At 47.0% G+C, this 15,829-nt stretch overlaps 1 long non-coding RNA gene across 1 annotated transcript in view; it reads right to left on the bottom strand.

Annotated features, from left to right (window-relative positions):
• LOC115474483 overlaps positions 1 to 15,829 on the bottom strand; it is a 122,598-nt gene that overhangs the window by 63,232 nt on the left and 43,537 nt on the right. The gene's annotated exons all lie outside the window — the stretch shown is intronic.

The raw sequence follows: 15,829 nt of genomic DNA, 5'->3' as shown, positions 1-15,829 counted from the left end.
GCCGCGCAGAGATTGTCTGAGCCATGCCTTTAGCTGAGGCCCTCAAGACATCATACAGCAAGTCTGCCAAATAGGCTAAGCCCGATTCCAGGGCCGGCCAATCAGCCCTCAAGGAATGATCCGAGGGGGAAGCCCGCTGCACCATAGTCAGGCACGCCCTGGCCACATAGGAGCCGCAAACTGAGGCCTGCAAACTTAAAGCAGCCGCCTCAAAGGACGACCTTAAGGCCGCCTCCAATCTTCTGTCTTGGGCGTCCTTTAGGGCCGTGCCACCTTCCACCGGCAACGCCGTTTTCTTAGTCACCGCAGTGATTAAAGAATCCACGGTAGGCCACAGATAGGCCTCACGTTCACTTTCAGTCAAAGGATAGAGGCGGGACATAGCCCTAGCCACTTTAAGGCTCGCTTCAGGGACATCCCATTGAGCCGAAATTAAGGTGTGCATGGCATCATGCATGTGGAAGGTTCTAGGCGGGCGCTTCGTCCCCAGCATAATGGCAGAGCCAACAGGGGCTGAGGGAGAGACGTCCTCCGGAGAGGAAATCTTCAAAGTGTCCATGGCCTGTAACAACAGGTTGGGCAAATCCTCTGAGCTAAAAAGCCGTGCTGCAGAGGGGTCATCCGCTCCATCCGAGCGGGGATCCGTCTCCTCCAAGGAATCCGCAAAGGACCGTTGGGAGAACTCAGATACGCTGCCCTCATCTACATCGGAGGAGACAAAGTCCTCCAAGGCCTGGGAATCAACCCGAGGGCGTTTACCTCTGGGAACCTCAACCTCTTTACCATACGAGGGAGCAGGGGCAGCGTTTTGCATAAGGAAGGCCTGATGCAGCAGCAAAACAAACTCGGGGGAGAAACCCCCCAGACTGTGCACTTCCGCAGCCTGGGCTACAGCCCTAGACGCACCCTCAACCGGCGCTCGCAAGAGCGGGGGAGAGACATGCTGCGCATCCAAAATGGCGTCCGGCGCGACACTCCGCGAAGGAGCCGCGCGGGAAGAACGGCGCTTAACTTTAGCCGCTTTTGTGCCGTCGCCCAAATTAAGGGCGTTCATGGCATTAATGTCTCCAACCTCAAGGGCGGCCCAAGAAGAAGCCGTCCGAGCCGCGTGGCCGGCCAAGATGGCGGAGGCGAGGAGCGGGGGATGGGCGTTTATGGCGGGAAAAACCGCCACGCCGGAGGAAGGACCGGGACATTCATCGGTCACGAAACTGTCACCCAACAAGGGCGAATCAGGCTTTAAGACCCCCGCATCCCCTCTAGAAGCGCTCAAGCGATTCGGGGAGCAACTCTTTGCGCCCTCGCCCTCCGACGCCATATGCCACGAGGAGAAGAATCGGGGAACCCCCTGCCCGCTATAAAAAGGTAAAAATTACCTGCTTGCCGCTCCGAGCTGTAACGACCTGGTGTCCCAGTGAGTAGCTGCAATAAACGTTTAAATAAACGTCGAAATAAACGCCTTTAAGGACGTTCAAAATTTTTTTTTTTTTTAACGGAGCCAGCGGGAGGGGGGAGAAAAGGAGGGACCTGGCACCACCAGGTTTACACTTGCTCAAAAGAGCCCTCAACCCCAGGCACTCAACAAAACCTAAGAATTAGGCTTGGAGGCCTAGCCAGAGCTGCTGCTGTGTGTGACCACCACCTGCTGAGATAGAGAACATACTGAGGAGTTTCCGGCAGCACATGACCACATATAGGGAGGCAAAAGTTTGCTCTCTATCTCCACCTGCTGGTAGATGGACACAACCCACCAGTCTATGAATTGATCAGCTTGATGATATGGAAATATATATTCCTAATACATGCAGCATTCCAGGCTGTAGCTTTGACTATCCAGTACCTATTAGAAGCTCGTTCACACATTTTAATGAAGAAAAAAAACACACCGTAATGGTCTGGCTTAATACGTAAACAAGATTCTTTTACTGTATAAAACAACTGTGATCCAATTGGCTGAGTGTCTCTGGGGTTTTAAAATGGTACCTTAAGTCTGACTGCACTGCGGAGAATGAGCAAATGAAAGAGAATGAGAATGATGATAGGGAGGGAGAGAGACATAAAAATTAAAGCTCTACTGTTCACTGAACCACTGAATGTGAGCCTGAATAACCCAATTTACTTTCCAGTAATAAAATGGGACACCCAGGAACCCTTCAATTCAGATTAATGTTGAACCCAATGGTCAGGAGGGGGAGAGAGCAGGCATCCTCTTTGATGAACATGTACTGCACCTGTCTAATGAGTCCTAGAGACACCATACATGAAATATTTATACAGTCATAGGGTGGCATGTTCTCTTAATTAAACATATGCTAATGTTAATAGGAATTAGCCTGTAGGTTACTTAGTTTGAGAAAAGGGCACTGTTAAGAGGTTGGGCTTAATTTACCCTTTAAAGGTTTCTTCAGTTTAACAGAGACTTCTTCAAAGCTGGCATTTGCTCAGCAGGGAATCCAGCTGGTATGGCCAAGGTGATCATCCTGAAACTGATTAATGCAGTTTTCCTTCTTTGGTTGGGAGGGAGGAGGTGATTGATGCCAACTAACTCACTATGGTGCAGGTATTCTAAAGATTTTTTTATCCCCTCAATTTATGTCTGTAGGAAAAAAAACACTAAGGGCATCTGGCTCATATACATCTGCAGATTGTGTAAACATTTTGGATATCAGATTCTGAAAATTACTCTCCAACAAAAAGGCTCATGGAGAGTAATTATTTCTAACAAATTGCCTAGGTTGAGGGGTGTCAAGCAGGGACCTGTTTTAAGCCTATTTGAGAGTATGTTAAATGTAACCTGTTTTACTATTGTCTCCGCAGTTTTGCTTGTGCTTTCTACCAACGTATCCTGCATATCTACCAATCATTAGTCTTTCTAAAGGCTTGATTTGGTTTAGCTCCACCCACTGACGTTTACCGTATACAGGTCAGCACCACCTGTTCATCTATCTACAATATGATGTTATATTTAACATACTCTTAATTATGTTTTTAGATGGTGTGAAAGATCCTTCCCTCTGCCCGAGGGTCTTCGGGATCTTGCCTCCACCCTGGCCACTCAGCCTCCCGGCCCACGGCAGTCCACAGGGCAGGGCACAAAGAAAATAAACTCCAAAAAGGTAAAAGTCACCAAGCTCCTTTATTGTCAGGGATTCACAGTCCAGTAACTTTCAAAAGGAATCCTGCAGCCCTTCAAAACAGTTGCTCCTGTTTTTCTCTCAGGGCCCAGGTACAGCATAAACACAAACACGTCCCCTTCCAGCTGCTGCACAAATCAGTTGGAGCCAAATTAACAGTCCCCACAGATAGGTTCCTCTGTAGTCCAACTTCACACCCAAAAAGAATCCCTGTATCTTGTCCACCCCCATGGGGTTTCTGCAAACAGTTCAAAACACACAGTTCTGTGGGCCTCAGACCACAAAAAGGAAAAAAAAAAACACTGTAGCTTACTTTCCCCTCCCCCACACAAAAGAAGGTTTGTTTTCCCCACAGTTCAAAATCCACAGTGCTTAGTGCCTTAGCACTCAGTTCAGACACACAGTCTCTTCAAGGAACACAGCCTGAACTCTTTTGGGAAAGAGGAAAAGACCCCACCCTTTCTGGGTCACTCTATTACTTCACTGACCCTCCTCCCGCATGACCTTTTCCCTTTCCACTTTCAGCCCAGCTGTGACACCAAGAGTTCACCTGGTTTTTCAGTTTAGCTTTCAAGGCATGAGCCCAGGCAGAAAGGTCCATGGGTTCCTCAGAGCCTACCTCCTGCTCCTTCTCTCCAGCAGCTTGCCAGTCCATGGGCTCATTCCCCTCCAATCTGGGCGGCTGTTCCTCTCTTACTCGATTATGTTCCAGGTGCCCCTCCCTTGCCTTGTCAGAGCCTTCTCCCGGGGAATGCTGGGGCCAATACTCCCTATACCAGGGTTTTCCCCGGGGATGCTGGGAAATGTAGTCCTTCTCCCACCTCCATTTTCTAGGGGGCACTACCTTTTCCCTTCTCTCTCTCTCTCTCCCTGAGGTATGATTAAAGGTAAGGGTCTGCTCTGTCTCCCTCGGCTCTTGAGCCTCCTTCCTTCTCCCCCCTCCACTTCCATCTGTTCAAAACCCTTATCCTCCCCTTCACAATGGTCATATGTGTTTTTATTACTTAAGCCTATACATTCATGTTTACATTTTTTTATTATCTACATTATTATGTTTTAGATGCTTTTATGTACCTAGATTTTGTGTCCTCTATATACCTTTATATCTGTTTCCAGATGGCTATATATGTTTTTACTGCTCAAATCAATATGTACAGAATTACATATCCATCTCTGTTATATGCATTTTAATGTACTCATATTTATATTTTTTAAATTATAGACTCCTGAGGCCAGGGCTGCCAAGAGGGGGGGCGGGGGGGGGCAAAATTCCCCGGGCCTGGTGCCGAGGTCCCTTGCCCTCTCCTGCTCCCAGGCCGCCAGCGCCGTAGTCCCCAGTCTCCCCCTGCCTACCCTCAGCTCTCTTCTCTCTGCCACCCGGCCCCCTGCATTAAAAAAAAATCTCTAAATCGGCAGCGCAGTGCCTTGTCAGCGCCTTCTGTGTGAAAGTGGCAGATCGCCTCAGGTGGGTCTTCCCTCACTGTGTCCCGCCCTCCTCTAATGTAACTTCCTATTTTAATAGTCTTAGTTTTAGCAGGGTTGTTGTTTTGTTTCCTGGCCTCATGTGCTTCGGCAGTATGCCGTCGGACCTTAACAAGTAGGGTAATGGTGATTCACAAGCCTATTCTTAGTTAGGATCACTATAATCTCCAGAGTTTGAGTTGTGAGACTTATCTCTGCATAAGCTGATTTTAGTCTCAAAGGGGGGAATGAGACAGCATGGACATAATTATACATATATAAGAAATTATATTAATTGTTAATTCTGTTTAAAAATCTGGGGTTTAAAAGTTTGGTGTTTGAATTCAACTTTTTCACCCTGCAAGTGAAGGAATGCCAGATGGTTCAGATTATTTAGAAATCTAGCTTTGCTGGGTTAAAAGGTCAGAGACAGAAACTTTCTTTGACACCTTGTGAGTGATGGATTGCTAATGCTAGCACATACATCTGTATACTATTATGAACAAGGCATGAGCCAGACATGGTAGTTTAAAAGTAGGCTGAATGCTGTTTAAATAATTTTAGATATTCTTGAATTCTGATTTCTGTGTATTTTAGAATATGTCTTATAAGGATGCTTATTTTAGAATATGTTTATTCTGTGTAGTTAATATGTAGAATACCTTTTTAAATCTAATGTTTGTTCAACTCTTTGCCTTACGTTCTGAGTAGGACTGCAGTGAAAAGGTCAGCATATGGTTTGACTTAGCCACAGTCCTAGCTGGTTCAGTGTATGAAGCTAAGAGGTCAGAGAAGTCAACTCTCTTCTCCTTGATTGATTAGCTAAGTATAGGAATGGTCCTGAAAGTAATAACAAACTATAGCTGTATGCTATTAAGTAAGACTGGCCCTTGACCCCTTAACGAATGCCAGAGTTCAGTTAGCAGTTAGTATGAAGTTGACTAGGAATATGAGAATGTCCCTTAGCCCCTAAATGAACTCAGTTTAAGCTATAGCTGAGAAATTAATCATAATGAAAATGTAAGTGATGGGAGCCACAATGTCTAGTGTGAGAGGCCCCAGGTCATAGGTCAGTTTGAGAAATATTAAACCTATGTAACTGATATTTTGAACATATGTATGGAGATGATTGGTTCAGACAGGGTAATCAATCTATTCTTTACCATCTGGAGAGTAAGGGGGGCTAGGAGGGGGATAGAACGGTATATAAGTGGGAGTAGAAGCAGCTTACGTCAGAGGGAACAGACAGAAGAAGGAGAGCTGAAGGAAGACAGACAGCAGAAGAAGAGAAGCAGCTGAGACAGAAGCCATAACATCCAGAGAGCTGAGTAAGAGAGAAGAAAGCTAGAACTGATGTCCTACTTTGTTTGCTGGCAAATAAAGAAGATTTCTCCCTCATTCTGGTGTGTGCTGTTTGACTCCTGAAGTACCACAGATTCTGCTAACAATAGGGGTAATTCATGCATCAATTCCTGCAACATCCTGTTGATCACGCTACTCCTCTGTTTCTGTGCTTCCCCTCGTAGCGGATGCAGTTTCTCCACTTTTGTGGATGTTTGTGGTTACAAAATTAAGGGCCCTGTTTACTAAGCCATGCCATAGGCATGCTAGCATTTTTAGCGTGCACTAAAAATTAGCACGCACTAATGCTAGAGACAACCATAGGAATATATGGGTGTCTCTAGCATTAGTGTGTGCTAATTTTTAGCACGCGCTAAAAACGCTAGTGCACCTTAGTAAACAGGGCCTTAAAAATCCAAGAAGGACAAGGTAAAGAAAGTGGGGAGGGAAAGGAAAGTATAAAAAGGGTGAAAAAAAGAAGAAGAGAAAAGATTATGGGGTTTGTTTACTAAGCCACGCGGCACTGCCGACACAGCCCATTCAAAGCCATAACATCCAGAGAGCTGAGTAAGAGAGAAGAAAGCTAGAACTGATGTCCTACTTTGTTTGCTGGCAAATAAAGAAGATTTCTCCCTCATTCTGGTGTGTGCTGTTTGACTCCTGAAGTACCACAGATTCTGCTAACAATAGGGGTAATTCATGCATCAATTCCTGCAACAATTCTTGGTGGCAGCGGTGGGATCCCGGACCCTGCATCAATTTCTGGCACCCAACTGACTGAGGAACATTCGCCTGGTATGTATTCTGTATTCTGCATTGTAATCCTAGCTAGGAAACTGTAAACCAGCCCCTCACAAATTGAGGGAAGGGGAGTCTGATCAACTCTCAGCGAAGGCCTTAGTAGCTTTTAGTCTAGTGGAGATTAGAAGCGAAACCGCTTGAGCTTATCTGTATCTGAGAAATTTGAAATTGTTGGGTGGGATTTTCTGTATGGAATGTGTGTGATGCCTGAATGATTAAATGAGTGCGGACTTCTTATAGCTGCGTTTCCAATTAACGCGAGTTCAATTGGCCAGCGACAGAAGAAAGCGATTGTTGTTTGTGTTACCTTGTGTCTCGGATCTGTGGACCCCTTACCACAAATCCAAAAACTCCCTCCCTTTTGTGTGTTGTAACTGTAAGCATTATGGGAGGGACATCATCTAGAAAAATTGATACTCCCCTAGATTGTATGCTTAAGAATTTCAAAAAAGGATTTTTAATTAATGATTATGGACAGACTTTAAGCTCAAGTACTCTAAGAACCTTGTGTGAAGTTGAGTGGCCATCTATGGGAGTGGGGTGGCCCCCTAGTGGCAGCTTAGATATTGAAGTAATCCGGAAGGTCTACAGCATAATTGTAGGAGAACCAGAATATTCTGAACAACTCCCCTATATAGATTCCTGGGACAGCCTTGTGACTGACCCTCCCTCTTGGTTGAAAACTTATATGGGATCCCCAGTAAAGTTCATGTTGGGCCGTGTTCAAAGAAAGATTAGAAAATCTAAATTGGAAGAGGGAAAGAGCCCTAGGAAGCCTACCACCCAATCGGTGGCTTCCGCCCCTACCCTGTCCGAAAAACCCATACTCTCTGATGACCCCTCAGATCTTGAGCCACCACCTTATGGCCCATTGTTGGGGTTCCGTGCCACCCCCAGAGATCCACGCCGTCCAGCCCAAGCTTCTCCAGCACAGGCTTCTCCGGATAGTTCCTCCCCTTCTGTGCAAAACCCGCCACATCCTAGGTTGGACTTTTCATCCGGCCTCTACCCTTCTGTGCCACATCCTTCCCTGCTAACCTCCGAAGACCCGCTTTGGGCTCCACTCCCTGACTCCTCAACTCCTGACAGCCCAGCCTCTCCTTCTAGTACCCCTATCCACTCATCAGGGGCCCGGCATCCCTTTCAATGGACTGAATCACCTGTGACCACCCCTCAGTCTATGAGTACCCCTCCCCATCCCTCAGGGTTTCAACATACCTCCCCTGAATGGGTTAGACCTGCTGCAATCACCTTTGAGCATGATAGGAGGGTAGCTCCTAGCTCTACCTCAGGTTCCATTCCTACCTCCTCGAGAGTTCTGCCCCTGCGCCAGGTAACCACCACTCGACCGGATCCTAATAATGAGGGTCAGGTTATACAGGCACAGGCCTACCAGTATGTACCCTTCACAACCACCGATCTCCTGAATTGGAAGACGCATTACCCCTCTTATACTGAAAAGCCTCAGGCAGTGGTGGACCTAGTGGCTAGCATTATGGCCACCCATAACCCAACCTGGACTGATTGTCAACAACTTCTCCTGACCCTCTTCACAACTGAGGAGAGGCGGAAGATTTTACAAAATGCTGAGGGGACACAGAACCTAGAGGAATGGGTTAGAGCTCGGTTCCCTCGTGCAGCTCCAGCTTGGGATCCAAATAATGAGCAGCACTATGAACTGTTGTCTGGCTATTGCCGGGACTTGTTGGAAGGTATGAGGAAAGGCATAAAGAGGCCCATTAATCTGGCAAAGGTCTCTGAAATTCTCCAAGGGGCAACTGAATCCCCTGGGGCCTTTTTAGAGCGACTAATTGAAGCCTACAGAACATACACCCCATTTGACCCTGAAGCACTAGAAAACCACAGAATGGTGAATAGTGCATTGGTGGCCCAGAGTATGCCAGATATCCGGAAGAAGTTGCAGCGTCAGGAGGGATTCGCAGGGATGAATACCACCCAGCTAATTGAGATCGCAACCAAGGTTTTCATTAATAGGGATCAGGAGGTGCGCCGAGAGGCTGACCGGAAGATGCAGAAGAAGGCCGACCTTTTAGCGGCAGCCATTACTAACTCCACCCTTAACCGAGGTCGACCTCTAGCTAATGGGAAGCCAAAGTGGGACCCCGGACCACCAGCCAGGCCCCGAGATTCTTTCAATCAATCCCGGCCAAGGGGGGAGAATCCCAGACCAAGATTGGAGAGGGACCAGTGTGCCTATTGCAAGGAAAGAGGGCACTGGAAAGATGAATGCCCCCAGAGGCGCCAGGGACTGAGAAGGGGACCAGGAGATCGAGGAAGCCGAGGCCGAGTTCGAGAGGGAAGGTATGAGCCTCCTGAATCTGACATCATTGGGATAGCCGAGATGGCAGAATGGGACGAATAGGACAGACCGGGTTCCTACAAACTGGGCTCCCAGGAACCTATGGTCAAGTTAACTATAGGGAGCCGCTCAATTCCATTCATGATTGATACAGGAGCTGAACATTCTGTTGTGACGGAGCGATTAGCGCCTGTGTCTGGAAAAACTGTCCGAGTGGTGGGAGCCACGGGGGTGCAGAACCGGAGGCCCTTCCTGACGACCCGTAGATGCCAATTAGGCTCACACACAGTCACTCATGAATTCCTGTATATGCCAGACTGTCCAATCCCTTGTTAGGTCGAGACCTGCTGTCCAAGCTTAGGGCCCAAATTTCCTTTGACTCTGATGGCCAGACTTCAGTCTCCTTTCGGCCCCCGACATCCAGCCCTAAGGGTATATTGAGTTTCTGCTGCCCCCTTGAAGAAGAATGGCGGCTGCATCAGTCGCATGGCCAAGTTGACCTACCCCTGGCAGACAGCTTCCAGGTCAGTGGGGTATGGGCAGAAGATAATCCCCCAGGGTTGGCCCGAAATATTCCTCCTGTTCATGTAGATTTACTTCCAAGTGCCCGGCCAATCCATCTTCGCCAATACCCAATTCCCCGAAAGGCTCTGGAAGGGATCCAAGCACACCTGAATCGTTTGTTATCCCATGGAATTATTCGTCCTTGCCAGTCTCCATGGAATACGCCACTGTTGCCAGTCCAGAAGCCAGGGACTGAGGACTACCGGCCAGTCCAAGACTTACGAGTGGTCAACAAATCCACTATCTCATTACACCCTGTAGTGCCTAATCCATATGTCCTGCTGGGATTGATACCTTCTGGAGCTACCCATTTCACGACACTAGATTTAAAAGATGCCTTCTTTTGTATTCGGGTGGCCCCCGCCAGTCAACTGCTTTTCGCCTTTCAATGGGAAAACCCAGTAACAGGAAGGAAGCTTCAGTATACATGGACCCGCCTGCCACAGGGGTTCAAGAACTCCCCCACCATTTTTGGGACAGCCCTAGGGCAAGACCTTAAGACTTTTAAATCTGAGCCTTCCAGGCGAGTTTTACTCCAGTATGTATATGACCTCCTGATTGCAACAGTGACCCAGGAAGAGTGTTTTGAGGCTACCAGAGAATTGCTGGAGCTACTCTTGGATGCGGGTTATAAGGTCTCACGCTCAAAGGCCCAACTTTGTCAGTCAGAAGTGAAGTATCTGGGCTTTTGCATTTCCCAGGGAAGTCGGAGACTGGATGTTAGTAGGAAGCAAGCGGTTGCTGCAATTCCCCAACCCAAGTCCAGAAGGGAAGTTAGGGAATTTCTGGGAGCAGCCGGATTCTGCAGAATTTGGATTCCAAATTTTGCATTGATGGCGAAACCCCTTTACCAGGCCACAAAGGGGGGTGAAAAGGAACCATTTGAATGGGGACCTACTGCTCAACAATCCTTCATTGCTATAAAGAAAGCCCTACTCCAAGCCCCTGCGTTAGGCCTTCCTGATGTGGAGAAACCTTTCTCACTGTATGTCCACGAGCGACAGGGGGTTGCTCTGGGGGTGCTGACCCAGATGATGGGATCCTGGCAGAGGCCTGTTGCATACCTGTCTAAACAGCTGGATGGAGTGGCTAAAGGATGGCCAGCCTGCATGAGGGCTATTGCAGCAACAGCCTTACTGGTCCAGGAAGCTGACAAGTTGACCTTGGGGCAAGAACTGGTTGTTAAAGTCCCCCACGCAGTTCTCACCCTCATGGAGTATAAGGGCAACCACTGGTTTACAAATAACCGTATGGTTAAGTACCAAGCTAGTTTGTGTGAGAATCCTCGGATACACCTGGAAACAGTGGCTACATTCAATCCTGCCACTCTTTTGCCAGTATCTGAGGGACCACCGGATCATGACTGTATCCAAACCATGGATGAAGTGTACTCCAGTCGACCAGATCTTAAAGATGTTCCTTGGAGGGACCCAGATGTAATTTATTTCACAGATGGAAGCAGTTACGTGGAGAACTCCAAGCGATTGGCAGGCTATGCTGTGGTGACAGAGGACAAGGTGATAGAAGCAAGAGCCCTGCCCCAAGGAACTTCAGCCCAGAAAGCAGAACTTGTGGCCCTCATACGAGCTCTGGAGCTAGCATCAGGACTGGTGACCAATATTTATACTGATTCCAAGTATGCCTTCACAACTCTACATGCTCATGGAACTTTGTATAAGGAAAAGGGACTCATAAATGCTGCAGGCCAACCTGTTAAGTATGGACCTGAAATACTTCAGCTGCTAGAGGCTGTTTGGGCCCCTAAGAAGGTAGCTGTCATTCACTGCAGGGGACATCAAAGGATAGATACTCCAGTGGCCCGAGGGAATCGCCATGCTGATCGGGTGGCCAAGGAAGCTGCTCGAGGACCCTCAGCAAGTACTGTGACCCCCCTGTTCCAAATTCGACTGCAAGAATGGACGCCTATGTACACCCAAACGGAAGAGAAATGGGCTCAAGAGGAAGGTGCAGTAAGGAGACCTGATGGCTGGTTACATCTCCCTGATACCAGAGTTCTGGTGCCACGCCACCTAGCTTGGCCTGTAGTGTCTCAAGCTCATGACCTATCACACTTAGGGAAAACAGCACTAGCCCGCCTACTCAGTCGAGTAGTGGTGCTGGAAGGATTGGATAGTCTGGTTGCCACTGCCTCTGCCCGATGTACTCTCTGTGCCCAGAATAATGCTCGTCAGGGACCCCGTATTCCACCAGGAGTTCAGTCCAGAGGACTAACACCCTTTGAGTCCCTAGTTATAGATTTCACAGAAATGCCCAGGAGCGGTAGGCTCCGATACCTCTTGGTCATGGTCTGTACCTTTTCTGGGTGGGTGGAAGCATATCCTACAGTCACTGAGAAAGCCACAGAAGTAGCTCGAGCCCTCCTTAGGGATGTCATCCCCAGGTATGGACTGCCCCTTGCCATAGGCTCAGATAATGGTCCCGCCTTTGTTGAAGCTACACTTCAGGCCCTGTCCCGCGCATTGCGCATTACCTGGAAATTGCATTGTGCCTATCGTCCCCAGAGTTCAGGGCAGGTTGAGCGGGCAAACAGAACCTTGAAAAATAGCCTAGCAAAGATTTGTCAGGAAACCCAACTGAAATGGCCACAGGCACTGCCACTAGCCCTCTTCCGCCTCCGATGCACCCCAACTAAAGGAACAGCCCTCTCTCCCTTTGAAATTGTGTATGGGAAGCCCCCAGCCATTTTGCAGGGAATTAAGGGAGACATAGGGACTTTAGGGTCTGCCCAGGTGCAGGAGCAGGTAGCCCTCTTGGGCAGGATAATTTCTGAGCTTCAGTCTTATGTGAGAGAAATAAACCCTGTCCCCTTCCAGGCTCAGGTACATTCCCTCCTGCCAGGGGATAGAGTTTGGGTGAAAGACTGGAGGCTCCAGCCTTTGGGGCCCCGATGGAAAGGACCTTTTACTGTTTTGCTTTCTACCCCTACAGCTGTGAAGGTCGCAGGGATAACTCCATGGGTCCATTGGTCTCGAATCAAGTCTGCTGACCAGACTGAGCCCAGCACGGATCAGACGGAGCCTAAACAGTGGAGAGCAGAAAGTGATCCAGCGGAGCCATTGAAGTTGCGCTTGACCCGAACCAAAGAATCTACTAGCTGAAAAGAAGGGTCAACTGCATACTGCAGGAGCTGCTGAACTTCGGCTTCACACTGAGACTCTTTCTGTCCAGATTCTGGCTTTCTTGGAATTTGAGAGCTTGATCCTTGTCAGTTGAGGGTCTATCCCAACTGGTATAAGAACTCAAAGACTGAGAACATTATATTAGAGTAATCTGTGATTAGCACAGACTGTTGAAATATTATTGCTTAATTAGTTTGCTGTATTTGTTTTAGATTAGGAAGAAAGAAAATGTTAGTAGTTTGGATGCTTTTGTTGTTTTCTACTCCTTGCCTCCTTTTTCCTAATACCCCAACTCGCTCTAACCTTTGGTTACACTCTGTCCAGGAACTAATTAGCCAGGCAAAGATTACTTCCCCTTGTATTGTGTGTTCCCGATTTTCTCCTTATACTACAGATGTCCCAGCTGTTCCTGTCCCTGTGCAGCTCCCAGCTCTTATACCTCCCTACTTTTCGAGTTCAGGCCCTTGGAGCCAGGATTATACTTGGTGGTCCTTTTATAATGCTACCTCCCCCTCTGAATCTTCTCTAAGGCCAGTCTTTACGTCTCCCTATCCAGCTTCTGGAGTGTTTTGTTTAACAAGAAACATCTCAACTGTTCTTCCCATTCCCTGTAACTATACTAATGTTCTCCCAGAAAAAGGGGAATCTGTGTGGGTAGTTTCTCCAGGTACTCCTATGTGCCCTACTACCATACCTGCAGATTATGACCAAGGTGATTATCTGGCTCCTAACCGTACTACTGAGAAGACTATAGTGTCCCCGGCCTATTTTCTACTTTCATAAGTCCCCGGGGTATGAAAGGTTTACAACATATGAGCAGCTTGTCACAATTGGGGATTGGCACCTATGGTGTACAAAGTCTCCATTTCTTCTTCGTTCCCCCTGGGATAGGGGCTCGCATTATGGGCATCCTAATGTCCATCCTGTGCCAACATTTATTGGGAACTTTCCTCGCCCTCTCCTTGGTCATTACTGGCTCTGTGATAATGTCCTCCACATGATTCTTCCCCCCACATATGATTTTTGTGTATTGGTAACCTTGAATTATTTTCCTAAAGTTATTCCTCTCCTCAAGACACCATCTCCGCACCGCTCTAAGCGAGAGGCCTTGTCCTTACCTTCCTCCGTTGCCACAGAGGATGAGGCGATTGAATTAGCCCTCCAGTACATCAATTCTACTTATCCTCTGACTAAAAAGAGACTTGTAGCCCTTTCTGCCACGGCCTGGATTCCAATTGGGGGCCCGGTAGCGGGTATTACTGAACTAGGCATGGCTACTCGGAGACTTCAATCCCTACTCCATGTTTTAGTTCATGAGCTGAACGTGGTAGTCAATGCATTGCAGGATCAAATTAATGAATTAAGTATAGTTTCTCGGTATAACCGTATGGGTCTTGACTACCTCTTTGCAGCCCAGGGTGGCCTCTGCACAGTGCTAAATTCTTCAGAGTGCTGTACTATTGTCATAAATAGGACGCATGTAGTTAGGCATGCCATGGATAAAGTCCTACAGTTGGCCAGCCTTAATGTGGAGGATTACCGAGGAGGATTAGACCTTACCTCCTGGTGGTGGTCATTGACCTCCTGGATACGTCCCTTGTTCATTTCCCTAATAGTCTTAGTTTTAGCAGGGTTGTTGTTTTGTTTCCTGGCCTCATGTGCTTCGGCAGTATGCCGTCGGACCTTAACAAGTAGGGTAATGGTGATTCACAAGCCTATTCTTAGTTAGGATCACTATAATCTCCAGAGTTTGAGTTGTGAGACTTATCTCTGCATAAGCTGATTTTAGTCTCAAAGGGGGGAATGAGACAGCATGGACATAATTATACATATATAAGAAATTATATTAATTGTTAATTCTGTTTAAAAATCTGGGGTTTAAAAGTTTGGTGTTTGAATTCAACTTTTTCACCCTGCAAGTGAAGGAATGCCAGATGGTTCAGATTATTTAGAAATCTAGCTTTGCTGGGTTAAAAGGTCAGAGACAGAAACTTTCTTTGACACCTTGTGAGTGATGGATTGCTAATGCTAGCACATACATCTGTATACTATTATGAACAAGGCATGAGCCAGACATGGTAGTTTAAAAGTAGGCTGAATGCTGTTTAAATAATTTTAGATATTCTTGAATTCTGATTTCTGTGTATTTTAGAATATGTCTTATAAGGATGCTTATTTTAGAATATGTTTATTCTGTGTAGTTAATATGTAGAATACCTTTTTAAATCTAATGTTTGTTCAACTCTTTGCCTTACGTTCTGAGTAGGACTGCAGTGAAAAGGTCAGCATATGGTTTGACTTAGCCACAGTCCTAGCTGGTTCAGTGTATGAAGCTAAGAGGTCAGAGAAGTCAACTCTCTTCTCCTTGATTGATTAGCTAAGTATAGGAATGGTCCTGAAAGTAATAACAAACTATAGCTGTATGCTATTAAGTAAGACTGGCCCTTGACCCCTTAACGAATGCCAGAGTTCAGTTAGCAGTTAGTATGAAGTTGACTAGGAATATGAGAATGTCCCTTAGCCCCTAAATGAACTCAGTTTAAGCTATAGCTGAGAAATTAATCATAATGAAAATGTAAGTGATGGGAGCCACAATGTCTAGTGTGAGAGGCCCCAGGTCATAGGTCAGTTTGAGAAATATTAAACCTATGTAACTGATATTTTGAACATATGTATGGAGATGATTGGTTCAGACAGGGTAATCAATCTATTCTTTACCATCTGGAGAGTAAGGGGGGCTAGGAGGGGGATAGAACGGTATATAAGTGGGAGTAGAAGCAGCTTACGTCAGAGGGAACAGACAGAAGAAGGAGAGCTGAAGGAAGACAGACAGCAGAAGAAGAGAAGCAGCTGAGACAGAAGCCATAACATCCAGAGAGCTGAGTAAGAGAGAAGAAAGCTAGAACTGATGTCCTACTTTGTTTGCTGGCAAATAAAGAAGATTTCTCCCTCATTCTGGTGTGTGCTGTTTGACTCCTGAAGTACCACAGATTCTGCTAACAATAGGGGTAATTCATGCATCAATTCCTGCAACATCCTGTTGATCACGCTACTCCTCTGTTTCTGTG

The sequence above is a fragment of the Microcaecilia unicolor genome, chromosome 7 (assembly GCF_901765095.1).
Source record: "Microcaecilia unicolor chromosome 7, aMicUni1.1, whole genome shotgun sequence".
NCBI lineage: Eukaryota > Metazoa > Chordata > Amphibia > Gymnophiona > Siphonopidae > Microcaecilia > Microcaecilia unicolor.
The sequence above is the reverse complement of the archived record's forward strand: the minus strand, read 5'-3'. Positions and strand labels throughout refer to the sequence as shown.